This window comes from Syngnathus scovelli, chromosome 19, assembly GCF_024217435.2.
Source record: "Syngnathus scovelli strain Florida chromosome 19, RoL_Ssco_1.2, whole genome shotgun sequence".
Classification (NCBI taxonomy): domain Eukaryota; kingdom Metazoa; phylum Chordata; class Actinopteri; order Syngnathiformes; family Syngnathidae; genus Syngnathus; species Syngnathus scovelli.
The window spans coordinates 12,248,473-12,271,103 of NC_090865.1; the positions used below are offsets into that span (position 1 = coordinate 12,248,473).

Consider the following 22,631-nt stretch of genomic DNA (forward strand, 5'->3'; position numbering starts at 1 on the left):
AAATACGGTATATATACTTATTATAAATGTAGTATTTATTTATATAGATTTATTGTTTATTTATATATATAAAGGCAGGTCCGCAAAAATATTTCTGACGCGTAGCCGGTCCGTGGCGCAAGAAAGGTTGGGGACCACTAGTCTAAAAGAATCTGGCCGTAACTGGAATAGGGTTCTACGCGAATGCCCAACGGAAAAGTGAAGTGCAAAAAACCTGCATTTGGCTGTATCAAAATAAATGTCATGAAAAAGGTAAAAACACTACATGGAAGCGCAATGTGTTGTGCTGGGTTCTTTTACAAGTAAAGACTGCTGCTTTGAGTTCACAGGGAGCCATGCTCTTTATTCACTGTACATAGAGGTTTTTAACTCGTGTTGTAGTTTCAGTGTCGGAGTTCAAACTAGGCTTGCAGTTTCCGAATGCCATTCGTGATGGGTACTGTAAAAAGTTCTTGGCTTAAACGATTGAAGTGCACATAAGAAAAAAAAAAAAAAGAGCTTGAAGTGCACATAAGAAAAAGAAAAAGCTTACAGCACCTGGTATTCCCAGGCGGTCTCCCATCCAAGTACTAACCAGGCCCGACCCTGCTTAGCTTCCGAGATCGGACGAGATCGGGCGTTCTCAGGGTAGTATGGCCGTAAGCCGTGAGGTGACCCAACATTTTGCATTTTATAGACACAATCGCCCCTGAAACTAGCGAGCGAGCCAATGAAGCCTTCAAAACTGCTTCGGCACATGGAGACCAAGCATCCTGCATTAAAAGACAAACCTTAACCACTTTGGGTTTCATTGTCTCCGATTACGCCTGGATGGGACCGGCTCGTTTCTGAGAAACAAGCTCGGTGCTCCCAATAATTCAACGTAATGGTGACTTTTATTTTTATGTGGTTTATATTTGTTTTTATGCCAGTCGTATCATTTTATTTAATCCTATTTATATATATTTATTATAAATGTAGTATTTATTTATATAGATTTATTGTTTATTTATATATATAAAGGCAGGTCCGCAAAAATATTTCTGACGCGTAGCCGGTCCGTGGCGCAAGAAAGTTTGGGTACCACTAGTCTAAAAGAATCTGGCCGTAACTGGAATAGGGTTCTACGCGAATGCCCAACGGAAAAGTGAAGTGCACAAAACCTGCATTTGGCTGTATCAAAATAAATGTCATGAAAAAGGTAAAAACACTACATGGAAGCACAATGTGTTGTGCTGGGATCTTTTACAAGTAAAGACTGCTGCTTTGAGTTCACAGGGAGCCATGCTCTTTATTCACTGTACATAGTCTGTCCTCTAGCGGTAAAAACGTGAACTGCAATGCTATGGCTGTCGCCACACAATGTAGGTTTTAAACTCGTGTTGTAGTTTCAGTGTCGGAGTTCAAACTAGGCTTGCAGTTTGCGAATGCCATTCTTGATGGGTGCTGTAAAAAGTTCTTGGCTTAAACGATTGAAGTGCACATAAGAAAAAAAAAAAAAAAAAAAAAAGCTTACGGTAACTGGTATTCCCAGGCGGTCTCCCATCCAAGTACTAACCAGGCCCGACCCTGCTTAGCATCCGAGATCGGACGAGATCGGGCGCTCTCAGGGTAGTAGGGCCGTAAGCCGTGAGACCGCTCAGAATTTTTCATTTTATAGACACAATCGCCCCTGAAACCATGCCAAGCAGCGGCGGGACTTGATGGCTGTGGTAAAAGTTTCCTTTCACAATTGACGTGGGAAAAAAAAAAAAAAAAAAGGCTTTCAGCACCTGGTATTCCCGGACGGTCACCCTTCACTTTTGTTTTGTTTTTGTTTTTTTTACAACCAGGGCCGAAACAGTCTTTCTTCCAAGGCTTTTGGTGTTTTCTGGAAACATGGCTATCATGAAAAGTTATTGACAGCTTTTTATGCGGTAGCACGAATTTGCCGTTGCGACCTGCATTTTGCTGAATCAAAATAAATGCCTTGAAAAGTTTAAAAACACTTCATGGAAGTGTTGTGTTGGGTTCTTTTACAAGTCAAGCCTGCTGCTTTGAGTTCACAGGGAGCCATGCTCACTGTACATAGTCTGCTCTCTAGCGGTAAAAAATTTAACTACAATGCTGTGGATGTCACCACATAATATAGCTTTCAAACTCGTGTTATAGTTTCAATGTCGGAGTTTAAATTAGGCTTGCTGTTTCCGGATGCCATTCGTGATGGGTGTTGTAAAAAATAGCTTCTTAAACGATTGAAGTGCACATAAGAAAAAGAAAAAGCTTACAGCACCTGGTATTCCCAGGCGGTCTCCCATCCAAGTACTAACCAGGCCCGACCCTGCTTAGCTTCCGAGATCGGACGAGATCAGGCGTTCTCAGGGTAGTATGGCCGTAAGCCGTGAGGTGACCCAACATTTTGCATTTTATAGACACAATCGCCCCTGAAACTAGCGAGCGAGCCAATGAAGCCTTCAAAACTGCTTCGGCACATGGAGACCAAGCATCCTGCATTAAAAAACAAACCTTAACCACTTCGGGTTTCATTGTCTCCGATTACGCCTGGATGGGACCTGCTCGTTTCTGAGAAACAAGCTCGGTGCTCCCAATAATTCAACGTAATGGTGACTTTTATTTTTATGTGGTTTATATTTGTTTTTATGCCAGTCGTATCATTTTATTTAATCGTATTTACCGTATTTGCCGGTGTACAGGTCGACTCGGTGTATAAGTCGACCCCCTAAAATTCGACGGAAATTTACGATTTTATGATATATCCTTTGTATAAGTCGAGCTCAATTGTTGCATTATATTAAACTTCAAAATTCAATATGCGAAATTTATTGACGAAATGTGTTCAAATTCTGGGAGGCCGTGCGCATGCTGCTGTTTATAAGCACCGCGGAGGAGATCGCGGCCGGCGAGCTCGCGCACGCCGCCCGGCACCAACGGGAGGCCGGAAATAGCTCCAAGCCGAGCGGATCGGCACTTTAAAAGCACCGCGGAGGAGATCGCGGCGCCTCATTGGACTTCCAGCGGCCGGCGAGCTCGCGCACCCGCCCGGCACATCCGGGAGGTCGTGCGCACGAGCCAAGTGGCCGAAAATAGCCCCCGCCGAGCGGATCGGCTGTTTATAAGCACCGCGGAGGTGGTCGCGGCGCCTCATTCGACTTCCAGCGGCCGGCGAGCTCGCGCACCCGCCCGGCACATCCGGGAGGCCGTGCGCACGAGCCAAGTGGCCGAAAATAGCCCCCGCCGAGCGGATCGGCTGTTTATAAGCACCGCGGAGGTGGTCGCGGCGCCTCATTCGACTTCCAGCGGCCGGCGAGATCGCGCACCCGCCCGGCACATCCGGGAGGCCGTGCGCACGAGCCAAGTGGCCGAAAATAGCCCCCGCCGAGCGGATCGGCTGTTTATAAGCACCGCGGAGGTGGTCGCGGCGCCTCATTCGACTTCCAGCGGCCGGCGAGCTCGCGCACCCGCCCGGCACATCCGGGAGGCCGTGCGCACGAGCCAAGTGGCCGAAAATAGCCCCCGCCGAGCGGATCGGCTGTTTATAAGCACCGCGGAGGTGGGCGCGGCGCCTCATTCGACTTCCAGCGGCCGGCGAGCTCGCGCACCCGCTCGGCACATCCGGGAGGCCGTGCGCACGAGCCAAGTGGACGAAAATAGCCCCCGCCGAGCGGATCGGCTGTTTGTAAGCACCGCGGAGGTGGTCGCGGCGCCTCATTCGACTTCCAGCGGCCGGCGAGCTCGCGCACCCGCCCGGCAACTCCGGGAGGCCGTGCGCACGAGCCAAGTGGCCGAAAATAGCCCCCGCCGAGCGGATCGGCCGTTTATAAGCACCGCGGAGGTGGTCGCGGCGCCTCATTCGACTTCCAGCGGCCGGCCAGCTCGCGCACCCGCCCGGCACATCCGGGAGGCCGTGCGCACGAGCCAAGTGGCCGAAAATAGCCCCCGCCGAGCGGATCGGCTGTTTATAAGCACCGCGGAGGTGGTCGCGGCGCCTCATTCGACTTCAAGCGGCCGGCGAGCTCGCGCACCCGCCCGGCACATCCGGGAGGCCGTGCGCACGAGCCAAGTGGCCGAAAATAGCCCCCGCCAAACGGATCGGCTGTTTATAAGCACCGCGGAGGTGGTCGCGGCGCCTCATTCGACTTCAAGCGGCCGGCGAGCTCGCGCACCCGCCCGGCACATCCGGGAGGCCGTGCGCACGAGCCAAGTGGCCGAAAATAGCCCCCGCCGAGCGGATCGGCTGTTTATAAGCACCGCGGAGGTGGTCGCGGCGCCTCATTCGACTTCCAGCGGCCGGCGAGCTCGCGCACCCGCCCGGCACATCCGGGAGGCCGTGCGCACGAGCCAAGTGGCCGAAAATAGCCACCGCCGAGCTGATCGGCTGTTTATAAGCACCGCGGAGGTGGTCGCGGCGCCTCATTCGACTTCCGGCGGGCGGCGAGCTCGCGCACCCGCCCGGCACATCCGGGAGGCCGTGCGCACGAGCCAAGTGGCCGAAAATAGCCCCCGCCGAGCGGATCGGCTGTTTATAAGCACCGCGGAGGTGGTCGCGGCGCCTCATTCGACTTCCAGCGGCCGGCGAGCTCGCGCACCCGCCATGCACATCCGGGAGGCCGTGCGCACGAGCCAAGTGGCCGAAAATAGCCCCCGCCGAGCGGATCGGCTGTTTATAAGCACCGCGGAGGTGGTCGCGGCGCCTCATTCGACTTCCAGCGGGCCGCGCACTCGCGCACGCCGCCCGGTTCAAATTTTCTAAGTGCAACGCACAATGAGATGCATGAGAAACGGCCTTGGTTACCATCACATTTGAAGCGATGAATACGAAGTTAAATTTTATGACTCGGTGTATAAGTCGAGGTCGATTTTTTTCGGTCGATTTTGGATCGAAAAAGGTCGACCAATACACCGGCAAATACGGTATATATACTTATTATAAATGTAGTATTTATTTATATAGATTTATTGTTTATTTATATATATAAAGGCAGGTCCGCAAAAATATTTCTGACGCGTAGCCGGTCCGTGGCGCAAGAAAGGTTGGGGACCACTAGTCTAAAAGAATCTGGCCGTAACTGGAATAGGGTTCTACGCGAATGCCCAACGGAAAAGTGAAGTGCAAAAAACCTGCATTTGGCTGTATCAAAATAAATGTCATGAAAAAGGTAAAAACACTACATGGAAGCGCAATGTGTTGTGCTGGGTTCTTTTACAAGTAAAGACTGCTGCTTTGAGTTCACAGGGAGCCATGCTCTTTATTCACTGTACATAGAGGTTTTTAACTCGTGTTGTAGTTTCAGTGTCGGAGTTCAAACTAGGCTTGCAGTTTCCGAATGCCATTCGTGATGGGTACTGTAAAAAGTTCTTGGCTTAAACGATTGAAGTGCACATAAGAAAAAAAAAAAAAAGAGCTTGAAGTGCACATAAGAAAAAGAAAAAGCTTACAGCACCTGGTATTCCCAGGCGGTCTCCCATCCAAGTACTAACCAGGCCCGACCCTGCTTAGCTTCCGAGATCGGACGAGATCGGGCGTTCTCAGGGTAGTATGGCCGTAAGCCGTGAGGTGACCCAACATTTTGCATTTTATAGACACAATCGCCCCTGAAACTAGCGAGCGAGCCAATGAAGCCTTCAAAACTGCTTCGGCACATGGAGACCAAGCATCCTGCATTAAAAGACAAACCTTAACCACTTTGGGTTTCATTGTCTCCGATTACGCCTGGATGGGACCGGCTCGTTTCTGAGAAACAAGCTCGGTGCTCCCAATAATTCAACGTAATGGTGACTTTTATTTTTATGTGGTTTATATTTGTTTTTATGCCAGTCGTATCATTTTATTTAATCCTATTTATATATATTTATTATAAATGTAGTATTTATTTATATAGATTTATTGTTTATTTATATATATAAAGGCAGGTCCGCAAAAATATTTCTGACGCGTAGCCGGTCCGTGGCGCAAGAAAGTTTGGGTACCACTAGTCTAAAAGAATCTGGCCGTAACTGGAATAGGGTTCTACGCGAATGCCCAACGGAAAAGTGAAGTGCACAAAACCTGCATTTGGCTGTATCAAAATAAATGTCATGAAAAAGGTAAAAACACTACATGGAAGCACAATGTGTTGTGCTGGGATCTTTTACAAGTAAAGACTGCTGCTTTGAGTTCACAGGGAGCCATGCTCTTTATTCACTGTACATAGTCTGTCCTCTAGCGGTAAAAACGTGAACTGCAATGCTATGGCTGTCGCCACACAATGTAGGTTTTAAACTCGTGTTGTAGTTTCAGTGTCGGAGTTCAAACTAGGCTTGCAGTTTGCGAATGCCATTCTTGATGGGTGCTGTAAAAAGTTCTTGGCTTAAACGATTGAAGTGCACATAAGAAAAAAAAAAAAAAAAAAAAGCTTACGGTAACTGGTATTCCCAGGCGGTCTCCCATCCAAGTACTAACCAGGCCCGACCCTGCTTAGCCTCCGAGATCGGACGAGATCGGGCGCTCTCAGGGTAGTATGGCCGTAAGCCGTGAGACCGCTCAGAATTTTTCATTTTATAGACACAATCGCCCCTGAAACCATGCCAAGCAGCGGCGGGACTTGATGGCTGTGGTAAAAGTTTCCTTTCACAATTGACGTGGGAAAAAAAAAAAAAAAAAAGGCTTTCAGCACCTGGTATTCCCGGACGGTCACCCTTCACTTTTTTTTTTTTTTTTTTTTTTTTTACAACCAGGGCCGAAACAGTCTTTCTTCCAAGGCTTTTGGTGTTTTCTGGAAACATGGCTATCATGAAAAGTTATTGACAGCTTTTTATGCGGTAGCACGAATTTGCCGTTGCGACCTGCATTTTGCTGAATCAAAATAAATGCCTTGAAAAGTTTAAAAACACTTCATGGAAGTGTTGTGTTGGGTTCTTTTACAAGTCAAGCCTGCTGCTTTGAGTTCACAGGGAGCCATGCTCACTGTACATAGTCTGCTCTCTAGCGGTAAAAAATTTAACTACAATGCTGTGGATGTCACCACATAATATAGCTTTCAAACTCGTGTTATAGTTTCAATGTCGGAGTTTAAATTAGGCTTGCTGTTTCCGGATGCCATTCGTGATGGGTGTTGTAAAAAATAGCTTCTTAAACGATTGAAGTGCACATAAGAAAAAGAAAAAGCTTACAGCACCTGGTATTCCCAGGCGGTCTCCCATCCAAGTACTAACCAGGCCCGACCCTGCTTAGCTTCCGAGATCGGACGAGATCGGGAGTTCTCAGGGTAGTATGGCCGTAAGCCGTGAGGTGACCCAACATTTTGCATTTTATAGACACAATCGCCCCTGAAACTAGCGAGCGAGCCAATGAAGCCTTCAAAACTGCTTCGGCACATGGAGACCAAGCATCCTGCATTAAAAGACAAACTTTAACCACTTCGGGTTTCATTGTCTCCGATTACGCCTGGATGGGACCGGCTCGTTTCTGAGAAACAAGCTCGGTGCTCCCAATAATTCAACGTAATGGTGACTTTTATTTTTATGTGGTTTATATTTGTTTTTATGCCAGTCGTATCATTTTATTTAATCGTATTTACCGTATTTGCCGGTGTACAGGTCGACTCGGTGTATAAGTCGACCCCCTAAAATTCGACGGAAATTTACGATTTTATGATATATCCTTTGTATAAGTCGAGCTCAATTGTTGCATTATATTAAACTTCAAAATTCAATATGCGAAATTTATTGACGAAATGTGTTCAAATTCTGGGAGGCCGTGCGCATGCTGCTGTTTATAAGCACCGCGGAGGAGATCGCGGCCGGCGAGCTCGCGCACGCCGCCCGGCACCAACGGGAGGCCGGAAATAGCTCCAAGCCGAGCGGATCGGCACTTTATAAGCACCGCGGAGGAGATCGCGGCGCCTCATTGGACTTCCAGCGGCCGGCGAGCTCGCGCACCCGCCCGGCACATCCGGGAGGCCGTGCGCACGAGCCAAGTGGCCGAAAATAGCCCCCGCCGAGCGGATCGGCTGTTTATAAGCACCGCGGAGGTGGTCGCGGCGCCTCATTCGACTTCCAGCGGCCGGCGAGCTCGCGCACCCGCCCGGCACATCCGGGAGGCCGTGCGCACGAGCCAAGTGGCCGAAAATAGCCCCGCCGAGCGGATCGGCTGTTTATAAGCACCGCGGAGGTGGTCGGGCGCCTCATTCGACTTCCAGCGGCCGGCGAGCTCGCGCACCCGCCCGGCACATCCGGGAGGCCGTGCGCACAAGCCAAGTGGCCGAAAATAGCCCCCGCCGAGCGGATTGGCTGTTTATAAGCACCGCGGAGGTGGTCGCGGCGCCTCATTCGACTTCCAGCGGCCGGCGAGCTCGCGCACCCGCCCGGCACATCCGGGAGGCCGTGCGCACGAGCCAAGTGGCCGAAAATAGCCCCCGCCGAGCGGATCGGTTGTTTATAAGCACCGCGGAGGTGGTCGCGGCGCCTCATTCGACTTCCAGCGGCCGGCGAGCTCGCGCACCCGCCCGGCACATCCGAGAGGCCGTGCGCACGAGCCAAGTGGCCGAAAATAGCCCCCGCCGAGCGGATCGGCTGTTTGTAAGCACCGCGGAGGTGGTCGCGGCGCCTCATTCGACTTCCAGCGGCCGGCGAGCTCGCGCACCCGCCCGGCACATCCGGGAGGCCGTGCGCACGAGCCAAGTGGCCGAAAATAGCCCCCGCCGAGCGGATCGGCTGTTTATAAGCACCGCGGAGGTGGTCGCGGCGCCTCATTCGACTTCCAGCGGCCGGCGAGCTCGCGCACCCGCCCGGCACATCCGGGAGGCCGTGCGCACGAGCCAAGTGGCCGAAAATAGCCCCCGCCGAGCGGATCGGCTGTTTATAAGCACCGCGGAGGTGGTCGCGGCGGCTCATTCGACTTCCAGCGGCCAGCGAGCTCGCGCACCCGCCCGGCACATCCGGGAGGCCGTGCGCACGAGCCAAGTGGCCGAAAATAGCCCCCGCCGAGCGGATCGGCTGTTTATAAGCACCGCGGAGGTGGTCGCGGCGCCTCATTCGACTTCCAGCGGCCGGCGAGCTCGCGCACCCGCCCGGCACATCCGGGAGGCCGTGCGCACGAGCCAAGTGGCCGAAAATAGCCGCCGCCGAGCGGATCGGCTGTTTATAAGCACCGCGGAGGTGGTCGCGGCGCCTCATTCGACTTCCAGCGGCCGGCGAGCTCGCGCACCCGCCCGGCACATCCGGGAGGCCGTGCGCACGAGCCAAGTGGCCGAAAATAGCCCCCGCCGAGCGGATCGGCTGTTTATAAGCACCGCGGAGGTGGTCGCGGCGCCTCATTCGACTTCCAGCGGCCGGCGAGATCGCGCACCCGCCCGGCACATCCGGGAGGCCGTGCGCACGAGCCAAGTGGCCGAAAATAGCCCCCGCCGAGCGGATCGGCTGTTTATAAGCACCGCGGAGGTGGTCGCGGCGCCTCATTCGACTTCAAGCGGCCGGCGAGCTCGCGCACCCGCCCGGCACATCCGGGAGGCCGTGCGCACGAGCCAAGTGGCCGAAAATAGCCACCGCCGAGCGGATCGGCTGTTAATAAGCACCGCGGAGGTGGTCGCGGCGCCTCATTCGACTTCAAGCGGCCGGCGAGCTCGCGCACCCGCCCGGCACATCCGGGAGGCCGTGCGCACGAGCCAAGTGGCCGAAAATAGTCCCCGCCGAGCGGATCGGCTGTTTATAAGCACCGCGGAGGTGGTCGCGGCGCCTCATTCGACTTCCAGCGGCCGGCGAGCTCGCGCACCCGCCCGGCACATCCGGGAGGCCGTGCGCACGAGCCAAGTGGCCGAAAATAGCCCCCGCCGAGCGGATCGGCTGTTTATAAGCACCGCGGAGGTGGTCGCGGCGCCTCATTCGACTTCCAGCGGGCCGCGCACTCGCGCACGCCGCCCGGTTCAAATTTTCTAAGTGCAACGCACAATGAGATGCATGAGAAACGGCCTTGGTTACCATCACATTTGAAGCGATGAGTACGAAGTTAAATTTTATGACTCGGTGTATAAGTCGAGGTCGATTTTTTTCGGTCGATTTTGGATCGAAAAAGGTCGACCAATACACCGGCAAATACGGTACATATACTTATTATAAATGTAGTATTTATTTATATAGATTTATTGTTTATTTATATATATAAAGGCAGGTCCGCAAAAATATTTCTGACGCGTAGCCGGTCCGTGGCGCAAGAAAGGTTGGGGACCAATAGTCTAAAAGAATCTGGCCGTAACTGGAATAGGGTTCTACGCGAATGCCCAACGGAAAAGTGAAGTGCACAAAACCTGCATTTGGCTGTATCAAAATAAATGTCATGAAAAAGGTAAAAACACTACATGGAAGCGCAATGTGTTGTGCTGGTTTCTTTTACAAGTAAAGACTGCTGCTTTGAGTTCACAGGGAGCCATGCTCTTTATTCACTGTACATAGAGGTTTTTAACTCGTGTTGTAGTTTCAGTGTCGGAGTTCAAACTAGGCTTGCAGTTTCCGAATGCCATTCGTGATGGGTGCTGTAAAAAGTTCTTGGCTTAAACGATTGAAGTGCACATAAGAAAAAAAAAAAAGAGCTTGAAGTGCACATAAGAAAAAGAAAAAGCTTACAGCACCTGGTATTCCCAGGCAGTCTCCCATCCAAGTACTAACCAGGCCCGACCCTGCTTAGCTTCGGAGATCAGACGAGATCAGGCGTTCTCAGGGTAGTATGGCCGTAAGCCGTGAGGTGACCCAACATTTTGCATTTTATAGACACAATCGCCCCTGAAACTAGCGAGCGAGCCAATGAAGCCTTCAAAACTGCTTCGGCACATGGAGACCAAGCATCCTGCATTAAAAGACAAACCTTAACCACTTTGGGTTTCATTGTCTCCGATTACGCCTGGATGGGACCGGCTCGTTTCTGAGAAACAAGCTCGGTGCTCCCAATAATTCAACGTAATGGTGACTTTTATTTTTATGTGGTTTATATTTGTTTTTATGCCAGTCGTATCATTTTCCATCCATCCATCCATTTTCTGAACCGCTTAGTCCCCACGGGGGTCGCGGGCGTGCTGGAGCCTATCCCAGCCGTCATCGGGCAGTAGGCGGGGGACACCCTGAACTGGTTGCCAGCCAATCGCAGGGCACACAGAGACAGACAACCAATCTCACTCACACTCACACCTAGGGACAATTTAGAGTCTTCAATCGGCCTACCAAGCATGTTTTTGGAATGTGGGAGGAAACCGGAGTGCCCGGAGAAAACCCACGCGGGCCCGGGGAGAACATGCAAACTCCACACAGGGAGGGCCGGAGGTGGAATCGAACCCGCACCCTCCTAACTGTGAGGCGGACGTGCTACCCAGTGAGCCACCGAGCCGCCCGTCGTATCATTTTATTTAATCCTATTTATATATATTTATTATAAATGTAGTATTTATTTATATAGATTTATTGTTTATTTATATATATAAAGGCAGGTCCGCAAAAATATTTCTGACGCGTAGCCGGTCCGTGGCGCAAGAAAGTTTGGGTACCACTAGTCTAAAAGAATCTGGCCGTAACTGGAATAGGGTTCTACGCGAATGCCCAACGGAAAAGTGAAGTGCACAAAACCTGCATTTGGCTGTATCAAAATAAATGTCATGAAAAAGGTAAAAACACTACATGGAAGCACAATGTGTTGTGCTGGGATCTTTTACAAGTAAAGACTGCTGCTTTGAGTTCACAGGGAGCCATGCTCTTTATTCACTGTACATAGTCTGTCCTCTAGCGGTAAAAACGTGAACTGCAATGCTATGGCTGTCGCCACACAATGTAGGTTTTAAACTCGTGTTGTAGTTTCAGTGTCGGAGTTCAAACTAGGCTTGCAGTTTGCGAATGCCATTCTTGATGGGTGCTGTAAAAAGTTCTTGGCTTAAACGATTGAAGTGCACATAAGAAAAAAAAAAAAAAAAAAAAGCTTACGGTAACTGGTATTCCCAGGCGGTCTCCCATCCAAGTACTAACCAGGCCCGACCCTGCTTAGCCTCCGAGATCGGACGAGATCGGGCGCTCTCAGGGTAGTATGGCCGTAAGCCGTGAGACCGCTCAGAATTTTTCATTTTATAGACACAATCGCCCCTGAAACCATGCCAAGCAGCGGCGGGACTTGATGGCTGTGGTAAAAGTTTCCTTTCACAATTGACGTGGGAAAAAAAAAAAAAAAAAAGGCTTTCAGCACCTGGTATTCCCGGACGGTCACCCTTCACTTTTTTTTTTTTTTTTTTTTTTTTTACAACCAGGGCCGAAACAGTCTTTCTTCCAAGGCTTTTGGTGTTTTCTGGAAACATGGCTATCATGAAAAGTTATTGACAGCTTTTTATGCGGTAGCACGAATTTGCCGTTGCGACCTGCATTTTGCTGAATCAAAATAAATGCCTTGAAAAGTTTAAAAACACTTCATGGAAGTGTTGTGTTGGGTTCTTTTACAAGTCAAGCCTGCTGCTTTGAGTTCACAGGGAGCCATGCTCACTGTACATAGTCTGCTCTCTAGCGGTAAAAAATTTAACTACAATGCTGTGGATGTCACCACATAATATAGCTTTCAAACTCGTGTTATAGTTTCAATGTCGGAGTTTAAATTAGGCTTGCTGTTTCCGGATGCCATTCGTGATGGGTGTTGTAAAAAATAGCTTCTTAAACGATTGAAGTGCACATAAGAAAAAGAAAAAGCTTACAGCACCTGGTATTCCCAGGCGGTCTCCCATCCAAGTACTAACCAGGCCCGACCCTGCTTAGCTTCCGAGATCGGACGAGATCGGGCGTTCTCAGGGTAGTATGGCCGTAAGCCGTGAGGTGACCCAACATTTTGCATTTTATAGACACAATCGCCCCTGAAACTAGCGAGCGAGCCAATGAAGCCTTCAAAACTGCTTCGGCACATGGAGACCAAGCATCCTGCATTAAAAGACAAACTTTAACCACTTCGGGTTTCATTGTCTCCGATTACGCCTGGATGGGACCGGCTCGTTTCTGAGAAACAAGCTCGGTGCTCCCAATAATTCAACGTAATGGTGACTTTTATTTTTATGTGGTTTATATTTGTTTTTATGCCAGTCGTATCATTTTATTTAATCGTATTTACCGTATTTGCCGGTGTACAGGTCGACTCGGTGTATAAGTCGACCCCCTAAAATTCGACGGAAATTTACGATTTTATGATATATCCTTTGTATAAGTCGAGCTCAATTGTTGCATTATATTAAACTTCAAAATTCAATATGCGAAATTTATTGACGAAATGTGTTCAAATTCTGGGAGGCCGTGCGCATGCTGCTGTTTATAAGCACCGCGGAGGAGATCGCGGCCGGCGAGCTCGCGCACGCCGCCCGGCACCAACGGGAGGCCGGAAATAGCTCCAAGCCGAGCGGATCGGCACTTTATAAGCACCGCGGAGGAGATCGCGGCGCCTCATTGGACTTCCAGCGGCCGGCGAGCTCGCGCACCCGCCCGGCACATCCGGGAGGCCGTGCGCACGAGCCAAGTGGCCGAAAATAGCCCCCGCCGAGCGGATCGGCTGTTTATAAGCACCGCGGAGGTGGTCGCGGCGCCTCATTCGACTTCCAGCGGCCGGCGAGCTCGCGCACCCGCCCGGCACATCCGGGAGGCCGTGCGCACGAGCCAAGTGGCCGAAAATAGCCCCGCCGAGCGGATCGGCTGTTTATAAGCACCGCGGAGGTGGTCGGGCGCCTCATTCGACTTCCAGCGGCCGGCGAGCTCGCGCACCCGCCCGGCACATCCGGGAGGCCGTGCGCACAAGCCAAGTGGCCGAAAATAGCCCCCGCCGAGCGGATTGGCTGTTTATAAGCACCGCGGAGGTGGTCGCGGCGCCTCATTCGACTTCCAGCGGCCGGCGAGCTCGCGCACCCGCCCGGCACATCCGGGAGGCCGTGCGCACGAGCCAAGTGGCCGAAAATAGCCCCCGCCGAGCGGATCGGTTGTTTATAAGCACCGCGGAGGTGGTCGCGGCGCCTCATTCGACTTCCAGCGGCCGGCGAGCTCGCGCACCCGCCCGGCACATCCGAGAGGCCGTGCGCACGAGCCAAGTGGCCGAAAATAGCCCCCGCCGAGCGGATCGGCTGTTTGTAAGCACCGCGGAGGTGGTCGCGGCGCCTCATTCGACTTCCAGCGGCCGGCGAGCTCGCGCACCCGCCCGGCACATCCGGGAGGCCGTGCGCACGAGCCAAGTGGCCGAAAATAGCCCCCGCCGAGCGGATCGGCTGTTTATAAGCACCGCGGAGGTGGTCGCGGCGCCTCATTCGACTTCCAGCGGCCGGCGAGCTCGCGCACCCGCCCGGCACATCCGGGAGGCCGTGCGCACGAGCCAAGTGGCCGAAAATAGCCCCCGCCGAGCGGATCGGCTGTTTATAAGCACCGCGGAGGTGGTCGCGGCGGCTCATTCGACTTCCAGCGGCCAGCGAGCTCGCGCACCCGCCCGGCACATCCGGGAGGCCGTGCGCACGAGCCAAGTGGCCGAAAATAGCCCCCGCCGAGCGGATCGGCTGTTTATAAGCACCGCGGAGGTGGTCGCGGCGCCTCATTCGACTTCCAGCGGCCGGCGAGCTCGCGCACCCGCCCGGCACATCCGGGAGGCCGTGCGCACGAGCCAAGTGGCCGAAAATAGCCGCCGCCGAGCGGATCGGCTGTTTATAAGCACCGCGGAGGTGGTCGCGGCGCCTCATTCGACTTCCAGCGGCCGGCGAGCTCGCGCACCCGCCCGGCACATCCGGGAGGCCGTGCGCACGAGCCAAGTGGCCGAAAATAGCCCCCGCCGAGCGGATCGGCTGTTTATAAGCACCGCGGAGGTGGTCGCGGCGCCTCATTCGACTTCCAGCGGCCGGCGAGATCGCGCACCCGCCCGGCACATCCGGGAGGCCGTGCGCACGAGCCAAGTGGCCGAAAATAGCCCCCGCCGAGCGGATCGGCTGTTTATAAGCACCGCGGAGGTGGTCGCGGCGCCTCATTCGACTTCAAGCGGCCGGCGAGCTCGCGCACCCGCCCGGCACATCCGGGAGGCCGTGCGCACGAGCCAAGTGGCCGAAAATAGCCACCGCCGAGCGGATCGGCTGTTAATAAGCACCGCGGAGGTGGTCGCGGCGCCTCATTCGACTTCAAGCGGCCGGCGAGCTCGCGCACCCGCCCGGCACATCCGGGAGGCCGTGCGCACGAGCCAAGTGGCCGAAAATAGTCCCCGCCGAGCGGATCGGCTGTTTATAAGCACCGCGGAGGTGGTCGCGGCGCCTCATTCGACTTCCAGCGGCCGGCGAGCTCGCGCACCCGCCCGGCACATCCGGGAGGCCGTGCGCACGAGCCAAGTGGCCGAAAATAGCCCCCGCCGAGCGGATCGGCTGTTTATAAGCACCGCGGAGGTGGTCGCGGCGCCTCATTCGACTTCCAGCGGGCCGCGCACTCGCGCACGCCGCTCGGTTCAAATTTTCTAAGTGCAACGCACAATGAGATGCATGAGAAACGGCCTTGGTTACCATCACATTTGAAGCGATGAGTACGAAGTTAAATTTTATGACTCGGTGTATAAGTCGAGGTCGATTTTTTTCGGTCGATTTTGGATCGAAAAAGGTCGACCAATACACCGGCAAATACGGTATATATACTTATTATAAATGTAGTATTTATTTATATAGATTTATTGTTTATTTATATATATAAAGGCAGGTCCGCAAAAATATTTCTGACGCGTAGCCGGTCCGTGGCGCAAGAAAGGTTGGGGACCACTAGTCTAAAAGAATCTGGCCGTAACTGGAATAGGGTTCTACGCGAATGCCCAACGGAAAAGTGAAGTGCACAAAACCTGCATTTGGCTGTATCAAAATAAATGTCATGAAAAAGGTAAAAACACTACATGGAAGCGCAATGTGTTGTGCTGGTTTCTTTTACAAGTAAAGACTGCTGCTTTGAGTTCACAGGGAGCCATGCTCTTTATTCACTGTACATAGAGGTTTTTAACTCGTGTTGTAGTTTCAGTGTCGGAGTTCAAACTAGGCTTGCAGTTTCCGAATGCCATTCGTGATGGGTGCTGTAAAAAGTTCTTGGCTTAAACGATTGAAGTGCACATAAGAAAAAAAAAAAAGAGCTTGAAGTGCACATAAGAAAAAGAAAAAGCTTACAGCACCTGGTATTCCCAGGCAGTCTCCCATCCAAGTACTAACCAGGCCCGACCCTGCTTAGCTTCGGAGATCAGACGAGATCAGGCGTTCTCAGGGTAGTATGGCCGTAAGCCGTGAGGTGACCCAACATTTTGCATTTTATAGACACAATCGCCCCTGAAACTAGCGAGCGAGCCAATGAAGCCTTCAAAACTGCTTCGGCACATGGAGACCAAGCATCCTGCATTAAAAGACAAACCTTAACCACTTTGGGTTTCATTGTCTCCGATTACGCCTGGATGGGACCGGCTCGTTTCTGAGAAACAAGCTCGGTGCTCCCAATAATTCAACGTAATGGTGACTTTTATTTTTATGTGGTTTATATTTGTTTTTATGCCAGTCGTATCATTTTCCATCCATCCATCCATTTTCTGAACCGCTTAGTCCCCACGGGGGTCGCGGGCGTGCTGGAGCCTATCCCAGCCGTCATCGGGCAGTAGGCGGGGGACACCCTGAACTGGTTGCCAGCCAATCGCAGGGCACACAGAGACAGACAACCAATCTCACTCACACTCACACCTAGGGACAATTTAGAGTCTTCAATCGGCCTACCAAGCATGTTTTTGGAATGTGGGAGGAAACCGGAGTGCCCGGAGAAAACCCACGCGGGCCCGGGGAGAACATGCAAACTCCACACAGGGAGGGCCGGAGGTGGAATCGAACCCGCACCCTCCTAACTGTGAGGCGGACGTGCTACCCAGTGAGCCACCGAGCCGCCCGTCGTATCATTTTATTTAATCCTATTTATATATATTTATTATAAATGTAGTATTTATTTATATAGATTTATTGTTTATTTATATATATAAAGGCAGGTCCGCAAAAATATTTCTGACGCGTAGCCGGTCCGTGGCGCAAGAAAGTTTGGGTACCACTAGTCTAAAAGAATCTGGCCGTAACTGGAATAGGGTTCTACGCGAATGCCCAACGGAAAAGTGAAGTGCACAAAACCTGCATTTGGCTGTATCAAAATAAATGTCATGAAAAAGGTAAAAACACTACATGGAAGCACAATGTGTTGTGCTGGGATCTTTTACAAGTAAAGACTGCTGCTTTGAGTTCACAGGGAGCCATGCTCTTTATTCACTGTACATAGTCTGTCCTCTGGCGGTAAAAACGTGAACTGCAATGCTATGGCTGTCGCCACACAATGTAGGTTTTAAACTCGTGTTGTAGTTTCAGTGTCGGAGTTCAAACTAGGCTTGCAGTTTCCGAATGCCATTCTTGATGGGTGCTGTAAAAAGTTCTTGGCTTAAACGATTGAAGTGCACATAAGAAAAAAAAAAAAAAAAAAAAGCTTACGGTAACTGGTATTCCCAGGCGGTCTCCCATCCAAGTACTAACCAGGCCCGACCCTGCTTAGCCTCCGAGATCGGGCGCTCTCAGGGTAGTATGGCCGTAAGCCGTGAGACCGCTCAGAATTTTTCATTTTATAGACACAATCGCCCCTGAAACCATGCCAAGCAGCGGCGGGACTTGATGGCTGTGGTAAAAGTTTCCTTTCACAATTGACGTGGGAAAAAAAAAAAAAAAAAAAAGGCTTTCAGCACCTGGTATTCCCGGACGGTCACCCTTCCCTTTTGTTTTTTTTTGTTTTTTTTACAACCAGGGCCGAAACAGTCTTTCTTCCAAGGCTTTTGGTGTTTTCTGGAAACATGGCTATCATGAAAAGTTATTGACAGCTTTTTATGCGGTAGCACGAATTTGCCGTTGCGACCTGCATTTTGCTGAATCAAAATAAATGCCTTGAAAAGTTTAAAAACACTTCATGGAAGTGTTGTGTTGGGTTCTTTTACAAGTCAAGCCTGCTGCTTTGAGTTCACAGGGAGCCATGCTCACTGTACATAGTCTGCTCTCTAGCGGTAAAAAATTTAACTACAATGCTGTGGATGTCACCACATAATATAGCTTTCAAACTCGTGTTATAGTTTCAATGTCGGAGTTTAAATTAGGCTTGCTGTTTCCGGATGCCATTCGTGATGGGTGTTGTAAAAAATAGCTTCTTAAACGATTGAAGTGCACATAAGAAAAAGAAAAAGCTTACAGCACCTGGTATTCCCAGGCGGTCTCCCATCCAAGTACTAACCAGGCCCGACCCTGCTTAGCTTCCGAGATCGGACGAGATCAGGCGTTCTCAGGGTAGTATGGCCGTAAGCCGTGAGGTGACCCAACATTTTGCATTTTATAGACACAATCGCCCCTGAAACTAGCGAGCGAGCCAATGAAGCCTTCAAAACTGCTTCGGCACATGGAGACCAAGCATCCTGCATTAAAAAACAAACCTTAACCACTTCGGGTTTCATTGTCTCCGATTACGCCTGGATGGGACCGGCTCGTTTCTGAGAAACAAGCTCGGTGCTCCCAATAATTCAACGTAATGGTGACTTTTATTTTTATGTGGTTTATATTTGTTTTTATGCCAGTCGTATCATTTTATTTAATCGTATTTACCGTATTTGCCGGTGTACAGGTCGACTCGGTGTATAAGTCGACCCCCTAAAATTCGACGGAAATTTACGATTTTATGATATATCCTTTGTATAAGTCGAGCTCAATTGTTGCATTATATTAAACTTCAAAATTCAATATGCGAAATTTATTGACGAAATGTGTTCAAATTCTGGGAGGCCGTGCGCATGCTGCTGTTTATAAGCACCGCGGAGGAGATCGCGGCCGGCGAGCTCGCGCACGCCGCCCGGCACCAACGGGAGGCCGGAAATAGCTCCAAGCCGAGCGGATCGGCACTTTAAAAGCACCGCGGAGGAGATCGCGGCGCCTCATTGGACTTCCAGCGGCCGGCGAGCTCGCGCACCCGCCCGGCACATCCGGGAGGCCGTGCGCACGAGCCAAGTGGCCGAAAATAGCCCCCGCCGAGCGGATCGGCAGTTTATAAGCACCGCGGAGGTGGTCGCGGCGCCTCATTCGACTTCCAGCGGCCGGCGAGCTCGTGCACCCGCCCGGCACATCCGGGAGGCCGTGCGCACGAGCCAAGTGGCCGAAAATAGCCCCCGCCGAGCGGATCGGCTGTTTATAAGCACCGCGGAGGTGGTCGCGGCGCCTCATTCGACTTCCAGCGGCCGGCGAGATCGCGCACCCGCCCGGCACATCCGGGAGGCCGTGCGCACGAGCCAAGTGGCCGAAAATAGCCCCCGCCGAGCGGATCGGCTGTTTATAAGCACCGCGGAGGTGGTTGCGGCGCCTCATTCGACTTCCGGCGGCCGGCGAGCTCGCGCACCCGCCCGGCACATCCGGGAGGCCGTGCGCACGAGCCAAGTGGCCGAAAATAGCCCCCGCCGAGCGGATCGGCTGTTTATAAGCACCGCGGAGGTGGTCGCGGCGCCTCATTCGACTTCCAGCGGCCGGCGAGCCCGCGCACCCGCCTGGCACATCCGGGAGGCCGTGCGCACGAGCCAAGTGGCCGAAAATAGCCCCCGCCGAGCGGATCGGCTGTTTATAAGCACCGCGGGGGTGGTTGCGGCGCCTCATTCGACTTCCAGCGGCCGGCGAGCTCGCGCACCCGCCCGGCACATCCGGGAGGCCGTGCGCACGAGCCAAGTGGCCGAAAATAGCCCCCGCCGAGCGGATCGGCTGTTTATAAGCACCGCGGAGGTGGTCGCGGCGCCTCATTCGACTTCCAGCGGCCGGCGAGCCTGCGCACCCGCCCGGCACATCCGGGAGGCCGTGCGCACGAGCCAAGTGGCCGAAAAGAGCCCCCGCCGAGCGGATCGGCTGTTTATAAGCACCGCGGAGGTGGTCGCGGCGCCTCATTCGACTTCCAGCGGCCGGCGAGCTCGCGCACCCGCCCGGCACATCCGGGAGGCCGTGCGCACGAGCCAAGTGGCCGAAAATAGCCCCCGCCGAGCGGATCGGCTGTTTATAAGCACCGCGGAGGTGGTCGCGGCGCCTCATTCGACTTCCAGCGGCCGGCGAGCTCGCGCACCCGCCCGGCACATCCGGGAGGCCGTGCGCACGAGCCAAGTGGCCGAAAATAGCCCCCGCCGAGCGGATCGGCTGTTTATAAGCACCGCGGAGGTGGTCGCGGCGCCTCATTCGACTTCCAGCGGCCGGCGAGCTCGCGCACCCGCCCGGCACATCCGGGAGGCCGTGCGCACGAGCCAAGTGGCCGAAAATAGCCCCCGCCGAGCGGATCGGCTGTTTATAAGCACCGCGGAGGTGGTCGCGGCGCCTCATTCGACTTCCAGCGGCCGGCGAGCTCGCGCACCCGCCCGGCACATCTTCCGAGATCAGACGAGATCAGGCGTTCTCAGGGTAGTATGGCCGTAAGCCGTGAGGTGACCCAACATTTTGCATTTTATAGACACAATCGCCCCTGAAACTAGCGAGCAAGCCAATGAAGCCTTCAAAACTGCTTCGGCACATGGAGACCAAGCATCCTGCATTAAAAGACAAACCTTAACCACTTTGGGTTTCATTGTCTCCGATTACGCCTGGATGGGACCGGCTCGTTTCTGAGAAACAAGCTCGGTGCTCCCAATAATTCAACGTAATGGTGACTTTTATTTTTATGTGGTTTATATTTGTTTTATGCCAGTCGTATCATTTTATTTAATCCTATTTATATATATTTATTATAAATGTAGTATTTATTTATATAGATTTATTGTTTATTTATATATATAAAGGCAGGTCCGCAAAAATATTTCTGACGCGTAGCCGGTCCGTGGCGCAAGAAAGTTTGGGGACCACTAGTCTAAAAGAATCTGGCCGTAACTGGAATAGGGTTCTACGCGATGCCCAACGGAAAAGTGAAGTGCACAAAACCTGCATTTGGCTGTATCAAAATAAATGTCATGAAAAAGGTAAAAACACTACATGGAAGCACAATGTGTTGTGCTGGGATCTTTTACAAGTAAAGACTGCTGCTTTGAGTTCACAGGGAGCCATGCTCTTTATTCACTGTACATAGTCTGTCCTCTAGCGGTAAAAACGTGAACTGCAATGCTATGGCTGTCGCCACACAATGTAGGTTTTAAACTCGTGTTGTAGTTTCAGTGTCGGAGTTCAAACTAGGCTTGCAGTTTCCGAATGCCATTCTTGATGGGTGCTGTAAAAAGTTCTTGGCTTAAACGATTGAAGTGCACATAAGAAAAAAAAAAAAAAAAAAAAAGCTTACGGTAACTGGTATTCCCAGGCGGTCTCCCATCCAAGTACTAACCAGGCCCGACCCTGCTTAGCATCCGAGATCGGACGAGATCGGGCGCTCTCAGGGTAGTATGGCCGTAAGCCGTGAGACCGCTCAGAATTTTTCATTTTATAGACACAATCGCCCCTGAAACCATGCCAAGCAGCGGCGGGACTTGATGGCTGTGGTAAAAGTTTCCTTTCACAATTGACGTGGGAAAAAAAAAAAAAAAAGGCTTTCAGCACCTGGTATTCCCGGACGGTCACCCTTCCCTTTTGTTTTTTTTTGTTTTTTTTTACAACCAGGGCCAAAACAGTCTTTCTTCCAAGGCTTTTGGTGTTTTCTGGAAACATGGCTATCATGAAAAGTTATTGACAGCTTTTTATGCGGTAGCACGAATTTGCCGTTGCGACCTGCATTTTGCTGAATCAAAATAAATGCCTTGAAAAGTTTAAAAACACTTCATGGAAGTGTTGTGTTGGGTTCTTTTACAAGTCAAGCCTGCTGCTTTGAGTTCACAGGGAGCCATGCTCACTGTACATAGTCTGCTCTCTAGCGGTAAAAAATTTAACTACAATGCTGTGGATGTCACCACATAATATAGCTTTCAAACTCGTGTTATAGTTTCAATGTCGGAGTTTAAATTAGGCTTGCTGTTTCCGGATGCCATTCGTGATGGGTGTTGTAAAAAATAGCTTCTTAAACGATTGAAGTGCACATAAGAAAAAGAAAAAGCTTACAGCACCTGGTATTCCCAGGCGGTCTCCCATCCAAGTACTAACCAGGCCCGACCCTGCTTAGCTTCCGAGATCGGACGAGATCGGGCGTTCTCAGGGTAGTATGGCCGTAAGCCGTGAGGTGACCCAACATTTTGCATTTTATAGACACAATCGCCCCTGAAACTAGCGAGCGAGCCAATGAAGCCTTCAAAACTGCTTCGGCACATGGAGACCAAGCATCCTGCATTAAAAGACAAACCTTAACCACTTTGGGTTTCATTGTCTCCGATTACGCCTGGATGGGACCGGCTCGTTTCTGAGAAACAAGCTCGGTGCTCCCAATAATTCAACGTAATGGTGACTTTTATTTTTATGTGGTTTATATTTGTTTTTATGCCAGTCGTATCATTTTATTTAATCCTATTTATATATATTTATTATAAATGTAGTATTTATTTATATAGATTTATTGTTTATTTATATATATAAAGGCAGGTCCGCAAAAATATTTCTGACGCGTAGCCGGTCCGTGGCGCAAGAAAGTTTGGGTACCACTAGTCTAAAAGAATCTGGCCGTAACTGGAATAGGGTTCTACGCGAATGCCCAACGGAAAA

General features: G+C 51.8%; 13 non-coding genes and 1 pseudogene across 13 annotated transcripts; all 14 read right to left on the reverse strand.

Annotated features, from left to right (window-relative positions):
• Window positions 1-525: 525 nt before the first annotated feature.
• LOC125987560 (5S ribosomal RNA) lies at window positions 526-644 on the reverse strand. Its single transcript, XR_007488040.1, has one exon. It is a non-coding gene; the product is annotated as a 5S ribosomal RNA (ribosomal RNA).
• Window positions 645-1,488: 844 nt separating this feature from the next.
• LOC125987550 (5S ribosomal RNA) lies at window positions 1,489-1,607 on the reverse strand. The gene has a single exon (XR_007488036.1). It is a non-coding gene; the product is annotated as a 5S ribosomal RNA (ribosomal RNA).
• A 632-nt stretch (window positions 1,608-2,239) lies between these two features.
• LOC125987595 (5S ribosomal RNA) lies at window positions 2,240-2,358 on the reverse strand. The gene has a single exon (XR_007488070.1). It is a non-coding gene; the product is annotated as a 5S ribosomal RNA (ribosomal RNA).
• Window positions 2,359-5,408: 3,050 nt separating this feature from the next.
• LOC125987571 (5S ribosomal RNA) lies at window positions 5,409-5,527 on the reverse strand. The gene has a single exon (XR_007488047.1). It is a non-coding gene; the product is annotated as a 5S ribosomal RNA (ribosomal RNA).
• An 842-nt stretch (window positions 5,528-6,369) lies between these two features.
• LOC125987617 (5S ribosomal RNA) lies at window positions 6,370-6,488 on the reverse strand. Its single transcript, XR_007488092.1, has one exon. It is a non-coding gene; the product is annotated as a 5S ribosomal RNA (ribosomal RNA).
• Window positions 6,489-7,121: 633 nt separating this feature from the next.
• LOC125987591 (5S ribosomal RNA) lies at window positions 7,122-7,240 on the reverse strand. Its single transcript, XR_007488066.1, has one exon. It is a non-coding gene; the product is annotated as a 5S ribosomal RNA (ribosomal RNA).
• Window positions 7,241-10,568: 3,328 nt separating this feature from the next.
• Window positions 10,569-10,687, reverse strand: LOC125987604 (5S ribosomal RNA). The gene has a single exon (XR_007488079.1). It is a non-coding gene; the product is annotated as a 5S ribosomal RNA (ribosomal RNA).
• A 1,222-nt stretch (window positions 10,688-11,909) lies between these two features.
• On the reverse strand, window positions 11,910-12,028 carry LOC125987618 (5S ribosomal RNA). Its single transcript, XR_007488093.1, has one exon. It is a non-coding gene; the product is annotated as a 5S ribosomal RNA (ribosomal RNA).
• Window positions 12,029-12,661: 633 nt separating this feature from the next.
• LOC125987580 (5S ribosomal RNA) lies at window positions 12,662-12,780 on the reverse strand. Its single transcript, XR_007488055.1, has one exon. It is a non-coding gene; the product is annotated as a 5S ribosomal RNA (ribosomal RNA).
• A 3,328-nt stretch (window positions 12,781-16,108) lies between these two features.
• On the reverse strand, window positions 16,109-16,227 carry LOC125987605 (5S ribosomal RNA). The gene has a single exon (XR_007488080.1). It is a non-coding gene; the product is annotated as a 5S ribosomal RNA (ribosomal RNA).
• Window positions 16,228-17,449: 1,222 nt separating this feature from the next.
• LOC125987552 (5S ribosomal RNA) lies at window positions 17,450-17,558 on the reverse strand (annotated as a pseudogene).
• A 633-nt stretch (window positions 17,559-18,191) lies between these two features.
• Window positions 18,192-18,310, reverse strand: LOC125987596 (5S ribosomal RNA). The gene has a single exon (XR_007488071.1). It is a non-coding gene; the product is annotated as a 5S ribosomal RNA (ribosomal RNA).
• A 2,971-nt stretch (window positions 18,311-21,281) lies between these two features.
• Window positions 21,282-21,400, reverse strand: LOC125987613 (5S ribosomal RNA). Its single transcript, XR_007488088.1, has one exon. It is a non-coding gene; the product is annotated as a 5S ribosomal RNA (ribosomal RNA).
• Window positions 21,401-22,030: 630 nt separating this feature from the next.
• Window positions 22,031-22,149, reverse strand: LOC125987581 (5S ribosomal RNA). Its single transcript, XR_007488056.1, has one exon. It is a non-coding gene; the product is annotated as a 5S ribosomal RNA (ribosomal RNA).
• Window positions 22,150-22,631: the final 482 nt, after the last annotated feature.